The 17,536-nt window shown below is 47.6% G+C and overlaps 1 protein-coding gene across 7 annotated transcripts in view; it reads right to left on the reverse strand.

Annotated features, from left to right (window-relative positions):
- Positions 1-16,275, reverse strand: part of TMCO4 (transmembrane and coiled-coil domains 4) — a 93,208-nt gene extending 76,933 nt beyond the window's left edge. For 4 of the 7 annotated variants that reach the window (XM_032641157.1, XM_032641173.1, XM_032641179.1 and 1 more), the window contains exons 1-3: positions 16,204-16,273; positions 6,676-6,783; positions 2,846-3,002 (exon numbers count right to left, since the gene is read on the reverse strand). The gene's annotated coding sequence lies outside the window, so the exon portion shown is untranslated. Of the gene's footprint in view, positions 1-2,845; positions 3,003-6,675; positions 6,784-16,203 lie in introns of all 7 variants that reach the window. The other 3 variants (XR_004351171.1, XM_032641146.1, XM_032641150.1) reach the window with 3 other exon arrangements.
- Between the last annotated feature and the right edge of the window lie 1,261 nt (positions 16,276-17,536).

Consider the following 17,536-nt stretch of genomic DNA (forward strand, 5'->3'; position numbering starts at 1 on the left):
CACAAATTTTTTCTCATCCAGCTGAGCAATAAAATCTTTTGTTCTCAAAGTATCACCTCCATGGAGGGATTATTTAAAAATCTGTCCACAACTAATATTGCCATCAGTTTTTCAAAATAACTCTGAGGTAGTTAAAAGCCACAAACCAACATCTGGACAGCACATAACAGTTTACAGAGCACTTTAAATCCATTTAATTCTTACAACTACCACGTAAGGTTAAGTAGGACGTGAGGCGTTATGAGATTCTCTCCTTTAACTATAAGCTTCAGAGAGGCCAAGCGATTTCCCCACAGTTACACAGTAAGTATGTGACGAAAAGTCAAACCAGACTTTGGTTCTAAACCCCATGTTCTCTCCTCTACACCCACACAGGGATTCTCCTTCCCTTGTTTCAGATGGAGAAATTGAGGCCCAGAGAGGTTAAGACCATGCCCAATGTCACCCAGCAAGACTGGCCTCCAATGGTTGCTCCAGGAACCCAAGTTGGAGATCTGTTTGTAGATTTCCCTGGCTCAGATAATCAGTGCAGACCATGTCGGTGGACCAAGAGGACAGCAACAAGCCAAGAACTAAGGACGTCACCGGGGGCAGCGCCTGGCCTTGATGCCAGCAGGCTTAGCAATTTCTACTACCTTGTGCCACTTGGCAGCTGGGGTAATTGTCCCTATTACCCAGAAGAACCCAAGATGGTATTTTATTGGGCTGGTATTTGGGGAGCCCCATGTTAGTTCTCAGCTCAAGAAGAAACGGCCTTCTAATCAGAGAAGCATGAGCTGGCCTGTCTCTAACCACAGGGGACAGGGGGTTGCACTGAGTGCACGAAGAGCTCAGCTCAGGCCAAATTCATTCATTCATCCGTTCAACAGAATACTCTCCTGATGCCCTATAATCCATTCTCTACACAGTAGCCTGAGCGGCCTTGCTGTCCTATATACCAATCATGTCACTCACCTGCTTAAAGGCCTCCGAAGGCCTCCCATCACCCCATCACCTCCCATCACCAATCCTTTCATGATAGTCTACAGAGTCCTGATCTGGCCCCTGCCCGCCTCTCAACTCCAGCTCACGCCCCCCACACCCGCCTTGTTCACTACACTATAGCCATGCTGGCTGTCTTTCTGCTCCTCAAATACGCAAGCTGGTCCTCCCTCTGGGCCTACGCACCTGCCATTCCCCCCAGCCTGGGACACTTTACATTTGACCTTCACATCATTCTGGCCTTAGCCTGAATGTCACCTCCTCTGAGAGGCCTTCCCTGATTCCCCAGGCCATGTACTCTGCCTCTCTATCCTAGCACCCAGTTCTCTTTCTATAAGACTTACTCCTGTCTTAAATAATATATTTTTAAATTGTATTGTTTACTTGTGTAAACAAGTAAAACATAAACTTCTCGAGGCAGCCCCTGGTTGTTTTTTCACTGCTGTAACCCTAGCTTTCTGAACAGGCCCTGGAGTATTGCAGGCATTCAATAACTACTTGCTGGATGAATGAAGGGGGCCTTGAGGCCAATCAGGGGACAAAACTGACAAATTCCCTGCTCTCAAGGGGCTTACATTCTGGTGGGAGACAGGAGATAATACACTAATACATCATGATCATAATCATTTAAGTACTTGCCACGATCACATAGCTATTAAGTGGTGGAACTGAGATTCACACTCAGAGGATCTGGATGTAACAGTCCACTAAATAAGTAAGTAAGTAAATAAATAAATATATAAACATTCAGTTGGGCAGTGAACAGTTAGGGAGACGGTGATATGCAGTGATCAGGATGGCGGGGGGTGACAACAGTATCGGATGAAAGGTGCCACTCCAGCAGAGGCCTGCAGGAAGTAAGGGGGACAGCGCTGCAGATGGATGGGACAGGGTATTCCAGTAGAAGAAACAGGACAGTGGTAGAGCTAGATGGACAAGTAAACAGATGATGATAACCCAGTGGGATAAATGCTGTGATGGAGAAAACACAGATAGAGGGATACAAAGAGGGGAACCCAGAATTGGCTTCCCAGAGAAGGTGACATCAGACAGGGGTGGGGTCAGTCGGAAGAGAATGTTCTAGGCAGAGGGGATAGCATCTGTGAAGTCCCAGAGGGAGAAGAGAGAGGACGCTTTTGAAGAACGAAAAGGATGCTCAGTGTAGTCAGGGCTTGGACAATGGGTCGGTGTAGAGGTTGGGAGGGAAGAAATGAGGCTGGAGGGGAAGCTGCCAGGGGCTACGCCCTGCAGGACCAAGTCCTCCCAGCTGAGTCCGACTTAACCTCAAAGGCAATGGCCATGCGGGGAGCTGAGTATGACATACCACGGGACCCCTTGGTATGACTTCGGCAACTGCCTGTGAAATCTATAATTATTTAAAAAGGAAAGGTGGGATGTCACTAGAGAATATGAAAACCTTAAGTTCTAAGTAAATCTAAAATAGATATTCGCCTCCACTCCAAACCAACCAGTTAGTTAATTTAATAAACATCTACCAGGGACTTCCCTGGAGGTCCAGTGGTTAGGACTCCACGCTTCCACTACTTCCAGGGCACAGGTCCAATCCCTGGTCGGGGAACTAAGATCCCACATGCCCCACAGCACGGCTAAAACCCCCCACAAAAACCAATAAATAAATAAAGAAACAAATATGTACCAGATACGTACAATAAATATGTACCAGGTGCTGTCTTACATGCTGGGGACACAGCGGTGACTAAGACAAACAGACAACCACCTTCCACCATAGAGATACATTCTAGTCGGGGAGACAGATAACATGTAAACTCATGACATTTAAATTAATATCATTTTAAGTAATGACAAGGGTTCTGAAGAGAAAGAAACCTTAAATAATACTTACCCAGATTTCAAGAAACAACCGTGGGCTTCCCCTCTAAGTCTGAAAACAGGCTGTCCAGGTTCTTGAAGGTTCTTTGGAGAAATATGCAAATTTCCCTGGAGGAGCAAACCAGAAAAAGAAGCCCATGGGTCCATAGGGTGTGGGATCTGGAGGAGGCCTGTGGGAAAGAGGGATCGGTTAGCCCGGGGCTCAGGGCTAACCCTACTACCACCACTACCACTCTTCTGGGCCTTTGCCCCCGAAGGTTTGCAGTCAGCTACCATTCACTGGGCACAGCCCTGGTGCTGTGCGTGGATTGTCGGTTCTAAGTCCTTGTACCCTGAGCCGTGGGTGCTGCACTGGCTCCTTGGTTAGCCTGGCAGTAGAGGGCAGGCACTGGATCTACTCCATATCAGTATTCTGCTGCCCAACCTCTTACCTGCCACAGGGTGAGTGCTCAGAAATTGCCTGTGACACGAACAAATGAACTAGTGTTCAGGCTTAAGCAAGAGCTAGGTTATTCCCTCCAGAAAGGCACTCCTATTCTTACCCTCCCATCAAGCATCAGATGAGAAAGGGAGACTGGAACAAGGGCCAAGCATCTGGAATTACCCAGGGATGTCCCAGAGCCCAGCAGGAGAAGAGAGAAGATGCTTCTGAAGAGCCAGAAAGATGCTCAGGGACTACCTCAAATAACCTGAGCTTCATCCTAATGGGCCATTTGCCATGTTCAAGGAACCAGAATATTTTCTGCCTCTCAAGCTTCCGTAGGGTGTTTAATCAATCAGTAGTGATAACACCCTTCCCCTGGATGTTACCTTCTTATGAGGCACGAGAATGTATATACTATGCCTGCAAACCAGGAGATTCAAGCCACAAGTCCACCCATATTAAAAAGACACAGAGAAGAAAAATGTCGAGATGAATAGCCTCTATAGTGATCTCTGAAAGGTGAGATACCAGAGACTTTTCTGGATTTCCCCAATATTCTGTCACAGATACGTATTGCTTTTCAACTCTGAAGACAGTTATTTTGTTTATATCTCCATCTGTACAGAGGGGACTGCTGGACTTACACTGGGATGGTGACAGTGACTGTCTCTAAGCCGGGGGGGTGGGGCGGTGGTTGTCCAATTCTGGATGATTTTAATTTTTTCTTTATATGTTCAAGTTGTATGAATTTTCAATAATGACTGTGTATTGATTACAAGATCGGAACAAATAGATACGATTTTAAATTATACTATGGTGTACTGATGCCGGTTCATACTGGCATCTCTTCCCAGCTCTGTGTTCAGTGATGCTGGGAGCCTGAAATGGGCCAAGAGGGCGTATTTCCACCACAGAAATGGAAAGTGCTACAAACAAAGGGATTCTATTTTCCAGGGAGGTGGTTAACAGTACACCACTGGATATACAGTACGATTCCAGTTATGTTTTATTTTTATTTTTGGCTGTGTTGGGTCTTCACTGCCGCGCGCGGGCTTTCTCTAGTTGCGGCGAGCGGGGGGTACTCTTTGTTGTGGTGCGTGGGCTTCTCATTGTGGTGGCTTCTCTTGTTGTACAGCGTGGGCTCTAGGCCCACGGGCTTCAGTATGGTGGCGCATGGGCTCAGTAGTTGTGGCTCACGGGCTCTAGGGTGCAGGCTCAGTAGCTGTGGCACATGGGCCTAGTTGCTCCACGGCATGTGGGATCCTCCCGGACCAGGGCTCCAACCCGTGTCCCCTGCACTGGCAGGTGGATTCTTAACCACTGTGCCACCAGGGAAGCCCTCCAGTTATGTTTTTAAAAAATGTTTCACAGAGCAAAAAGATCACAAGGCAGTACATCAAAATGTTAATGATCCTTGTCTCATGGTGGTGGGGCTGTGGGCCTAGAAGTAATCCATTTTTATTCTTTCTATTTTTCTGAATTTTTAACATTTTCTGTCGTGAGCTTATTAGAGCCTTTATAATAAAAACATTTTTTTAAAAGAATTAAAAACAGTTGTGTTTGTTTTTTTTTTTTTTTTTTTTTGCGGTACATGGGCCTCTCACTGCTGCGGCCTCTCCTGTTGCGGAGCACAGGCTCCGGACACGCAGGTTCAGTGGCCATGGCTCACGGGCCCAGCCGCTCCACGGCATGTGGGATCCTCCAGGACCGGGGCACGAACCTGTGTCCCCTGCATCGGCAGGCGGACTCTCAACCACTGCGCCACCAGGGAAGCCCAACAGTTGTGTTCTTGATCCCTAGAAGGGGAGTGCTTAGTCTCAGAAAGCCCTGGCCCCACGTGGCCCAGCCAAGCCACAGGTCTTGTCACAGTTAAGTCCCATTCCTCTGACCAACAGGTCTTGTCATCAACAAGATGGACAAGGGCAATTCTCGGCCATCCATGCCGGTGGGATGGAGGAGTCCACGGTTCCAACGCCATGGACTGTCCAGGCGGAAGGGATGGGCCCCAAACTCTTCCAGCTGAGGGAGTGTGGTGGCAGCCGTGGGTGGAGTGCCACCTAAACTGTGTATGCTGGTCCTCGGGGGCCTCCACCCCTTGTTCTGATTAGGGACCAGGATCCAGTCTGATATTCTCAAATATGTCTGAGAAGCTGGACTGATTCTGAGAGAGTGAGCTGGGTTCCTGTGGTGAGAAAAAGACCCCGCTAGTCAGGGCTAGCAGTGTCTGTGTGCCTGGGGCCACCTCATGTGCACAGGGCCAGTCCAGCAGCACCCTGGGCTCAGGACATCCCTAATGGATGGAGTAAGTCCCAACTCCCTGGGGGTCTTGCCTCTGCCCAAGTGCCGTGAAGACACCAAGGAACCCTGAGAAAGGTCCACACCTGACCCAGGAGAGCCCCAACTCTCAGGGAAACATGTACATGGTGAGGACCCCAGGGAGGACACCAGTCGACGGCTAGGCTCAGAAGTGGGACGGAAACGGTTAGTCTGGAGTGGGACCACGTTTTGAGGCACCACAATCACGATTTTTCTCTCACCAGTCATGTTATCTGTCACCAAAGAAAACACGGACTGGGTTATTTCTGTCAGTAGTGGAGGTAGACGGTCATTCCCAAACATCTGACCTGGGTTCTGCAGGCACCCACAGGAGGTGCTCAACCCACATTTGTTGACGGACACCATAAACGATGCAGTGGGATTTCTTCTTGGAACAAGAAAAAATTCCAAAGTCGGCACCAAGGAGAAAATCAAATGTGGTCAGAATCATCCTTGAAAATCCTTTAAATCATCCTTAAAACTCTGGGACCTGGGTCTTTAGAAGATCTCATGCAAGAATGAACTTTTTTTGTTTTTCTTACACGTGAGTCAGCTGTGGCTTTTTTTTTTTTTTTTAACTTGGAGCAGTCAGTAAAGGCCAAGGTCAAATTCGATGTGTGTGTGTGTGTGTGTGTGTGTGTGTGTGTGTGTGTGTGTGTGTTACAGAGGGGAGGGGAGCCCAGTGGGGGTCGGGGGTGACGTTCTTTTTCTCTCTCTCTTCCTCTTTTTCTGAGTTAACTGGTCACAGCTGCATTTTTTAATGAGTCTGCAGTACAGTGAGATAATCATTACCAGAGAGATAGCTACCGTGTCACAGGAAGGCTGAGGACTAATTATTCTGGAGCCAAGGAGAAGGAAGAACATCTGGCTGAAGAAATCCTTTATAACAAATACAGCTACAGCACTGTTCTTAAGCCAGAAACTCTGAAGATTGTAGTCCAAAGTTAAAACACACACACACACACACACACACACACACACACACACACACACACACACACAGTAAGACAATCTTGACATGGTCCTAGAAGTGGAGATTCTACGCAGGCCCAATTTACTTCCCACTCTCAGCATTTTAGGAGACAAACCCATTCGTTCTGTACCTCTATCTGGAAGTTAAACTGGAGGTCAGTGGTAACTGCAGCATCTCAGGAGGTTTCCATGGCAACAGTTCCAACAAAGAAGAACCCAGAGGGTTTTGGACAATCCCACTACAGACCAAAAGAAAAAAAAGGGATGTTGGCATGGAGGGCAAGTTCCCATCCCAACCTCACTTCAGCAGCCTGGAGGAAGGGCGGGGTGCTGGCGCAGGGAGGGTAACAGTGTGCTATTGGGGTGGATGCCCAGGCTGCAGGACGTTTTGTCCACATTTATCATTGCGCCCTTCCTCCCTGACTCCCATCCTCGTACAAGCTGCCATCATCTCTCTGGCAGGAGCCTCCTCACCAGTCTCCCGCCTCTTTCTGCCCTCACCCCTAGCTATCCACCCCACAGCAACCAGAAAGTTCCACCTCAAACTAGAATCAGATCATGTGCCTTCCCTGCTCCAAACCTTCAGTGACTCCCTTCTCACCCACAGTCACCATCAAGGCACCCGGGCCATATGTAGCGCACCCTTCTCCTCCCCTCCCCTCCACTCATTCTGCTCCAGACACACCATCCTCCTTGCTGCTCCTGGATCCCACCATGCATGCTCCCACCTCAAGGCCTTTGCACTGGCTGTTCCCTCTGCCGGAAGTGCTCTTCCCCCGATAACCACATGACCAACTCCCTTATCTCCTTCCAGTCTTTGCTCAAATCTCACAGCTCAGGGAAGCCATGCTGCCCCCAGCCTCTCCTCCCAATCGCTTTTAACTGGCTCCTCTGCTTGGTCCAGAGCACGCATCGCTGTCTGACACACTATATCCTTTCCTTGTTTATGCTTATTGCTTACTGTTTATCTCTCCCTCTGCCCACGTGGAAGCATAGCAGGCACTCATAAACATTTGCTGAGTGAAGGGTGGTTTCCACTAGGGATAATTAAAAAACAATTCAAGAGGGAAGTCTTCCTGGGAAGGAAGGGGGAGAAATGGCAAAATCTCTAATGGTTCATTTGACCTACTGGTTTTCAAACTGCTCCACAAGGTCCCAGGGACCTCTCTTACTCTGATGGGCAAGAGGAGAGACAGTGGGGAGCCATCCATGCCCACCTCCAAATTTCAACAGTGAATGCCCCAGCAATGCCACTTCTGGTTACACACCCAAAAGCACTGAAAGCAGGGTCTCAAAAAGATATCTGTATACCCATATTCATAGCGGCATTATTCATAATAGCTAAAAGGTGGAGGCAACCCAAGTGTCCATCCATGGATGACTGGATAAACAAAATGTTATATACATACAATGGAACATTATTCAGCCTTAAAAAAGGAAGGAAATTCTCACACGCTGCAACATGGCTGAACCTTGAGGACATTATGCTAAGTGAAATCAACCAGTCCCAGAAAGACAAATACTGTATGACTCCACTTATATGAGGTACTCAGAGTAAGCAACATTGTAGAGACAAAAAGTAAAGTGGGGGCTGCCAGGGGCTGGGGGAGGGGGAATGGGGAGGTGTTGTTTAGTGGGTACAGAGTTTCAGATTTGCAGGGTGAAATGGTCTGGAGATCCACTGCAAAATGCTGTGATTATACCTCACACTTCTGACGTGCACACTTCAAAATGGCTAAGATGGCAAATTTTATGTCGTGTCTATTTCATCACCATTAAAAATTTTTTTAATTAAAAAAATCGTACCAGTCAATACTTGGTCAATGTTAGTAAATGCCACCCCTTTCCATGCATCATCTCATTTCCTCCCAATAATCCTACCAGGTAGGTGCTATTATCTCTGTTTTACAGATGGAGAAAGAGGCCCTGAGAAATGGACGTCAAGGTCACAGGATGAGTGATGTGGGATTTAAACTTGTACCTGGGTCTTAGCCCGAGGGCAGCCATCTTAACTACGATGCCACACTGCTCCTCTTTGGTCTAGTTTATACATGGAGGTGGCCCAAAAGATTTCAAACACAATTTGAAAACCTCCGAATTAGAACCTCACTAGCTCCGTCTGTCCACAGGTTAACAACCTGAACCGAGCAGGACCCCGTGGGGCTTTCCTGCGACAGACACCTTCCCCCATGTCCTCTGCCTGCCTCTCGTTTATGGAAAAGTGGTAGTCTCCCAGGCCTCCCCCGAGTCACAAAAGCCTGGCTCAAGAATTAATGATTGAAAGGACTGTAGTGACAAATGTAGCAGTTGTGCCTGGAGAACTGGTAATAATTTAAACAGTAAATCAGCCATATGGCAGTCACAGAATCTTTAGTTCCTCTCTAAAGTACCTGGATAACAGTATCTGATGCACAGTTCCTGAGCTGTTTTACAGATGCTAAAACCCCCACCAAATGGAAGAAGTTAACTACTTGATGACCATGAGCATGTAGCCCCCCAGACCCACTGGAGCCTGAGGACTGACAACGTTAACACCTGTGACACCCCATTACCTCACCATCAACCAATCAGAGAACTGTGCTCGAGCTGATAACACACCCTGTGACTCCCCTTCCTCATTTGCCTTCAAAAATCCTTCTCCGTAAATTGATGCAGCCACTATGGAAAAGAGCATGGAGGTTCCTTAAAAAACTAAAAATAGGACTCTCCGGTGGTCCAGTGGTTAAGACTATACACTCCCACTGTAGGAGGTGTGGGTTTGATCCCTGGTCAGGGAACTAAGATCCCACATGCTGCATGGTGTGGCCAAAAAAAAAAAAAAAAAAAACCACCTAAAAACAGAGTAGCCATATGATCCAGCAAACTCATTCATGGGCATATATCTGGAGAAAACTATAATTAAAAAAGACACGTGCACCCCAATGTTCATAGCAGCATTATTTACAATAGCCAAGACATGGAAGCAACCTAGACATCCATCAACAGATGAATGGATAAAGAAGATGTGATATATCTACACAACGGAATACTACTCAGCCATAAAAAATGAAATAATGCCATTTGCAGCAACATGGATAGCCTAGAGATTATCATATTAAGTGAAATAAGTCAGACAGAGAAAGCCAAATACCATGTGGTATCACTTATACATGGAATCTAAAATATGATTAAAATGAACTTATTTACGACACAGAAACAGACTCACAGACGTAGAAAGCAAACTTAAGGTTACCAAAGGGGAATGGGCATGGGAGAGGGATAAATTAGGTGTTTGGGATTAGCAGATACAAACTACTATATATAAAAGAGATAAACTACAAGGTACTACTATAACAGGGAACTATGTTCAATATCCTGTAATAAACCATAATGGAAAAGAATATAAAAAAGAATATGTATATATATATGTATATATATACATATACATATGTATAACTGAATCACTTTGCTATACACCAGAAACTAACAACATCGTAAATCAACTATATATCAAAAAAAAAAAAAAAGTTTCCCTGAAACCCAACGGGGAGTTTGGCTTTTTCTGAGCATTGACTTCCCCAGACTCCTTGTCTGGAGCCTTACAATAAACGCTGAGCTTTACTTCACCACAACCCGGTGTCAGTAGATTGGCTTTACTACGTGTGGGTGAGCGGAGCTGAGCTTGGTTCAGTAACAACCCTACTTTTCACTGTTTTCTTCCACTTCCCTTCTTCCAGCCAGCCTTGCCCCAAACTGAACCATCTGCTGCTTCCAGCCCATGCTGGGTTTCTCATCTAGGGCCTCACCTCATGCTGTTTTTTTCTTGATGTGGGTCCTCATGTCCAAATGGTGCCCTTCTTCAAAAGCATCCTGAACCCATTTCAGCCTCACAACAGCCTTACAAGGAAGAGACTAACACTGTCCCCATCTTACAGACAAGAAAACTGAGGCTCACAGAGGTGAGGGCCACACAGCTGGCAAATGGCAGGACCAGGTAGGACATACCCTCCACAGGCATGTGTGACTTCAAACCCAAGTTCTTCTTCACTTTAGTAAAGGGTCTCAGGAGCTGCCATGAGGCTTCCTGGATTTGTCCAGCCTGCCACCTCTGAAGCCACCCCCAACTTCCCACCAGGCTTTCTCTGCCTCACCTCCTCGCAGGTATAACGGCTGGTTGCCCCTGTGCCTGCCTCCCCAACAAGGAGGCTCAGGGTGGGAGTGGAAGCCACTCAGGACATCTGTGCTTCCCCACCTCCCCAGCAGAGTTCCCTCCATATTCATCCAGGTCTAAGACAGCAGGTGCCACCACTGCCTGCTCCCACCAGACCCTGCGTGACTTTTCTTTATCAAATTTGCTACCACCTGACAATGGGTTACAGGTTTATTTGTTTGTGGTCCCACTAGAGAAAGCTCCGTGAGGGCAGTGGCTTTTGTGGCACATTCCCTGATGGCTCCTAGAACAGTGCCTGGCAGAGTAAGTGAAAGGATGAATGAATGAACACTTACCCCCAAAACTAAGAAGTGACTTCAGCGTTTTGTTTTTTGTTTTTTTTTTGATGAAGGACAATACGGTTTTATACAAAGCAAGGTCCCCATATCTGCTCAAGAGCTACTCCCAAAAGTAGACTTCATTACTGAGCACCTCTGAGCAAACTCAGACCAGTCCCGGAAGTCATGAGGGTTACAGTTGCAAGGTGTGTGTGTGTGGCGGGGGTGGTGACGGGGTACAGGCTGAAATTAATCCCAGCAATATACAGTGTATAATTCCACCGTGAGCTAAACCTCCCACATACCTGGGGATGTCCTGTGGCCTGAGGAACTTGGAATGCAAGTCTAGGCTGGGCTCAGATCTGATGGATGAGCAGGTGTTAACCTGGGAATAGGGAGATGAGGGAGGAGGAATGGTCTAGAAGAGCACGTGCAAAGGCCCTGAGGAGGGCTGCTGATAAAGTGATCAGAGATGCAGCTGGAGGAGGAGGCCAGGTGTAGGTGGGGACCAGACTGCAGGGCCTTATGGGCCCTGTTAAGGTTTTTGTTCTTTATGCTTAGAAAGTGGGAAACCACAGAAGGATTTTGAGTGGATGGTGGTACCAAAGATGGGTCTGGCTGCCAAGTGGAGGGTGGCTGAGTGGCAAGTGGGTAATATCCTGTCCCCAGTCCCCTTCCGCTGGTTGTAACACATGGCAGCGAGGCTCCTGTTTCATCTGTAGCCCCAGTTTAAAGCGTATGGCAATGTTTACAAAACCTTCAGGTCATAAAGGACAGAGTGATGATAAACCACCTAATGACATTTTTCAGGTCCCACATGTGTGGGCCCAGGAGCCTGATCCAGCCACTTGTAGCCTGGTGGTACCAGTGCAGGGAGAGATGGTTTCAGGCTCGTGAGAAATTCTCCAGGCTCTGACCCTGATATACCTCCCCATCACCCTAACCAGGCCAACACTTGTCTTGTTGACCGCTTGTACCTCCAGCGTCTAAACAGTGCTCATGCTGGGACATGCTGAGCTATGGCAACCTATGCAGTCAACTGTGCCCATCCAACCACTCCTAGGCCTTGGGCTTAAAAACTGAAAAGGCTCCCAGAGTGGCAGCTCTACACAGGGCTGTTTGTGGCTTTGGCCGCTTTCACCCCCATGACAACCTTGGGGACAGGTATTTTATAGATGAGGCACAGGTCACTTAGCTTGTTCAAGATGACTCAGGAAGCTGCAAAGTTAGCCACATCTGTCTGATGCAGTACATGTGATGGCAAGGGTTCTAAAAGTTGAAATGTTCTAGTTCTGTGAAAAATGCCAGTGGCAGTTTGATAGGCATTGCATTGAATCTGTAGATTGCTTTGGGTAGTAGAGTCATTTTCACAATGCTGATTCTTCCAATCCAAGAACATGGTATATTTCTCCATCTATTTGTATCATCTTTAATTTCTTTCATCAGTGTCTTTTTTTTTTTTTTTTTTTTCGGTACGCGGGCCTCTCACTGCTGTGGCCTCTCCCATTGCGGAGCACAGGCTCCGGATGCGCAGGCTCAGCGGCCATGGCTCGCGGGCCCAGCCGCTCCGTGGCATGTGGGATCCTCCCGGACCAGGGCACGAACTTGCGTCCCCTGCATCGGCAGGCAGACTCCCAATCACTGCGCCACCAGGGAAACCCTCATCAGTGTCTTATAATTTTCTGCATACAGGCCTTTTGTCTCCTTAGGTAGGTTTATTCCTAGATATTTTATTCCTTTTGTTGCAATGGTAAATGGGAGTGTTTTCTTAATTTCACTTTCAGATTTTTCATCATTAGTGTATAGGAATGCAAGAGATTTCTGTGCATTAATTTTGTATCCCGCTACTCTACCAAATTCATTGATTAGCTCTAGTAGTTTTCTGGTAGCATCTTTAGGATTCCCTATGTATAGTATCATGTCATCTGCAAACAGTGACAGCTTTACTTCTTCTTTTCCGATTTGGATTCCTTTTATTTCTTTTTCTTCTCTGATTGCTGTGGCTAAAACTTCCAAAACTATGTTGAATAATACTGGTGAGAGTGGACAACCTTGTCTTCTTCCTGATCTTAGTGGAAATGGTTTCAGTTTTTCACCATTGAGGACGACGTTGGCTGTGGGTTTGTCATATATGGCCTTTATTATGTTGAGGAAAGTTCCCTCTATGCCTACTTTCTGCAGGGTTTTTATCATAAATGGGTGTTGAATTTTGTTGAAAGCTTTCTCTGCATCTATTGAGATGATCATATGGTTTTTCTCCTTCAATTCATTAATATGGTGTATCACGTTGATTGATTTGCGTATATTGAAGAATCCTTGCATTCCTGGAATAAACCCCACTTGATCATGGTGTATGATCCTTTTAATGTGCTGTTGGATTCTGTTTGCTAGTATTTTGTTGAGGATTTTTGCATCTATGTCCATCAGTGATATTGGCCTGTAGTTTTCTTTCTTTGTGACATCTTTGCCTGGTTCTGGTATCAGGGTGATGGTGGCCTCGTAGAATGAGTTTGGGAGTGTTCCTCCCTCTGCTATATTTTGGAAGAGTTTGAGAAGGATAGGTGTTAGCTCTTCTCGACCAAAAAATTTCACAATTTGTATGGAAACACAAAAGACCCCAAATAGCCAAAGCAATCTTGAGAACAAAAAATGGAGCTGGAGGAGTCAGGCTCCCTGACTTCAGACTATACTACAAAGCTACAGTAATCAAGACAGTATGGTACTGGCACAAAAACAGAAATATAGATCAATGGAACAGGATAGAAAGCCCAGAGATAAACCCACACACATATGGTCACCTTATCTTTGATAAAGGAGGCAAGAATATACAGTGGAGAAAAGACAGCCTCTTCAATAAGTGGTGTTGGGAAAACTGGACAGGTACATGTAAAAGTATGAGATTAGAACACTCCCTAACACCATATACAAAACTAAGCTCAAAATGGATTAAAGACCTAATGTAAGCCAGAAACTATCAAACTCTTAGAGGAAAACATAGGCAGAACACTCTATGACATAAATCACAGCAAGATCCTTTTTGACCCACCTCCTAGAGAAATGGAAATAAAAACAAAAGTAAACAAATGGACCTAATGAAACTTCAAAGCTTTTGCACAGCAAAGTAAACCATAAACAAGACCAAAAGACAACCCTCAGAATGGGAGAAATTATTTGCAAATGAAGCAACTGACAAAGGATTAATCTCCAAAATTTACAAGCAGCTCATGCAGCTCAATAACAAAAAAACCAACAACCCAATCCAAAAATGGGCAGAAGACCTAAATAGACATTTCTCCAAAGAAGATATACAGACTGCCAACGAACACATGAAAGAATGCTCAACATCATTAATCATTGAGAAATGCAAATCAAAACTACAATGAGGATATCATCTCACACTGGCCAGAATGGTCATCATCAAAAAATCTAGAAACAATAAATGCTGGAGAGGGTGTGGAGAAAAGGGAACCCTCTTGCACTGCTGGTGGGAATGTAAGTTGATACAACCACTATGGAGAACAGTATGGAGGTTCCTTAAAAAACTACAAATAGAACTACCATACGACCCAGCAATCCCACTACTGGGCATACACCCTGGAGAAAACCATAATTCAAAAAGAGTCATGTACCAAAATGTTCATTGCACCTCTATTTACAATAGCCAGGAGATGGAAGCAACGTAAGTGTCCATCAGCAGATGAATGGATAAAGAAGATGTGGCACATAGATACAATGGAATATTACTCAGCCATAAAAATAAATGCAATTGAGTTATTTGTAGTGAAGTGATGGACCTAGAGTCTGTCATACAGAGTGAAGTAAGTCAGAAAGAGAAAAACAAATACCATATACTAACACATATATATGGAATCTAAAAAACACGAAAAAAAATGGTCATGAAGAACCTAGGGGGCGAAGTGGGAATAAAGACGCAGACCTACTAGAGAATGGACTTGAAGATACAGGGAGGGGAAGGGTAAGCTGTGACAAAGTGAGAGTGGCATGGACATATATACACTACCAACGTAAAATAGCTAGCTAGTGGAAGCAGCCGCAAAGCCCAGGGAGATCAGCTTCGGCGCTCTGTGACCACCTAGAGGGGTGGGATAGGGAGGGGTGGGGAGGGAGGGGAGACGTGAGAGGGAAGAGATATGGGGAACATATGCATATGTATAACTGATTCACTTTGTTATAAAGCAGAAACTAACATACCATTGTAAAGCAATTATACTCCAATAAAGATGTTAAACAAACAAACAAACAGTGCACACACTGGCACACAGCAGGTGTTCAATAAATATTTGCTGGATGCCCCAAAGCTTAGAAGGCTTCATGTTTCTGCCCTGAAATGAACACCGAGTTAGGGGAAAAGAGAACTAACTGCTGACTCCTACTCCATGTTAGGCAGTAGTGTCTGGACCAAGGCCCCCAGTCTAGCCCAGCTGTGGTCCCGACTCCCTGTGCCAGACCGAGCAGGGCAGAGAGAGGGGCACTGTGCTGGCCTCCTCTGTGCCAGGCACTGGGTCAGGCTGTGGAGTCGGGGAACCCAGGTTCGTATCGTGACCTCCTTCTCAGCGGTGTTGGTCTTGGGAAAATTCCCTCATGTCTCTGAGCCTCAGCTTACCCAAGTGTAAAATCCACTCCAAAGTTAGTAGCAGTAATTCATTCTCCTCTAACAGCAGGGGTCAGGATGAGGCGACCTGGTCTCCTGTGACACTGGGGCCGGGGCTTTTCTGCAGAGGTTATTCCCAACCTCCCTCCCCCGCCCCCCAGGGAATTCTCAGTTTAGGTGTGTCCTGTGAGCTCAGAGGTCTGGAGGGGCAAGGAGAGGGGGGTGAGGGGCGCTGGAGGGGCCGGCGTGAGCCAAGTGGAAGCCCACTGACCCCGGGTGACCTTGGGCAAGTCCCTTCCCCTCCCTGGCCCGGACCAGCGTCCTCATTTATCAAGGGAGGGCAGGCGGACGCCCGAGTGCTGCACCCGGCCTCAGTTTCCCCATCTGCTGCCCGGGCGTGTGGTTCCTACGTGCACTTCCGGCTCGGAAGGAAAACAAGCAACCACACGGAGGCCTTGACTCCGGGGAGGGTCGGCGCGGAGGGCGGGGCGGGGGCAAAGAGTCCGCAGGCCGAGCCAGCCGGGGCTGGGGCTTCCCCGCGCGGAGCCGGCGCGGTGGCGGCGGGGAGCGGGCCTCTTACCTGAAGGTGGCGGCGAAGGCGACGGCGAAGGCGGCCAGGCTGCCCCGGCCCCGCCCCTCCTTCCCCTTCCTCCCTTCCTCCCCCCGCGCGGGTCCCGACTGGTCCTGACGCGCGCCGCCCGCCCCGTGCGCGCCTGGTCCTTCCGGGCTCCGGGCTCCGGGCTCCGAAACGCGTGTCCCAAGCCGCTCGCCCCGCCGCCACCCCGCCAGAGGGTGCCGGCTTCAGGAAGTGACCGGCCAGCCCGGCGCGAAACTCGGTTTGTGGGTCTGTTCGCCTTCGGGGAAGCCACAGGGCTTCGGCTCTGCGGAAACTGCTTGCCAGGGGCTCGGTCGTCAAAATTAAATCAGGTGCAATCAAAGAACCAGGCACAGAAACAGTCTTCCCGCATGTGTATACAGTGCTTGGAAGTTTACTGAGTGATGAGATATCCATGCGCTCCCTGAGTTTTCTTTCAGTTTCTTTAACGCCAAGTTTGGTCTGGTCTCAGGGCCTTTGCGTTTGAGGTTCCCGTGCCTGGCCCTGTGGCCCCAGCTCTCCACTCCGGTGTCCACCCAGGGTGGCATCTGTGAGGCTTCCCTGACCACCCAGCACGTTCAGCCAGAGAACAAATACTTCCTGAGCACCTACTATGTGCCAGGTACTGTTCTAAGTTCTGGGGAATCCCACTCCAGGCTCACAGTCCTGTTCTGTGTCAATCGCAGTACTTCTCACTCTGTGGAATTGTTTGGTTTATCTTCCTGTTGGCAGTTGATTGCCTGCCATCCCCACTAGAATTTAAAAGCCTGGAGAGTCCTCTGCTGTGTGCCCAGCCCCAGGGACCGTGCCTGGCACTTGATAAGTGCTCAGAATCGTATAATGAATGCATGAATGCATCTCATTCCTATAGCAATCCTGTGAATCTCATCACAACTGTGCTACACGAAAGGAAACCGAGGCTCAGGTCGAGGCTGTGCAGAAGCCACAGAACTAATGATGAGTGCCAGAGCTGGAGTGTGAATCATTGTGGCCACAAGGTTGTTACTGTTTCTCCAGGTAAAGACAGCCCAGTACCGTAAACAGAAAAGGCACTGGCCAGGGTCAGAGACCAGCTTCCAATACAAAGTCTGTGACTCATGCTTCTTGTGGAATGCACTAGGCCTCTGTCTCCTCGTCTCTCCACTGGCCACTCAGGACCAAGAACAGCAGCTCTACCTACCTACAAGGCCATTGTGAGGGTCAAATGGGTTAATAGCATCCACCCTTCAGGGGCATAGGGGGTATATCTGAGCACGTGGGTCTTGTCAATTGCAGTATTAATAACCACATGGAAGTGGACGCCAGCAGAAAACCTCCA

This window comes from Phocoena sinus, chromosome 1, assembly GCF_008692025.1.
Source record: "Phocoena sinus isolate mPhoSin1 chromosome 1, mPhoSin1.pri, whole genome shotgun sequence".
Lineage (NCBI taxonomy): Eukaryota > Metazoa > Chordata > Mammalia > Artiodactyla > Phocoenidae > Phocoena > Phocoena sinus.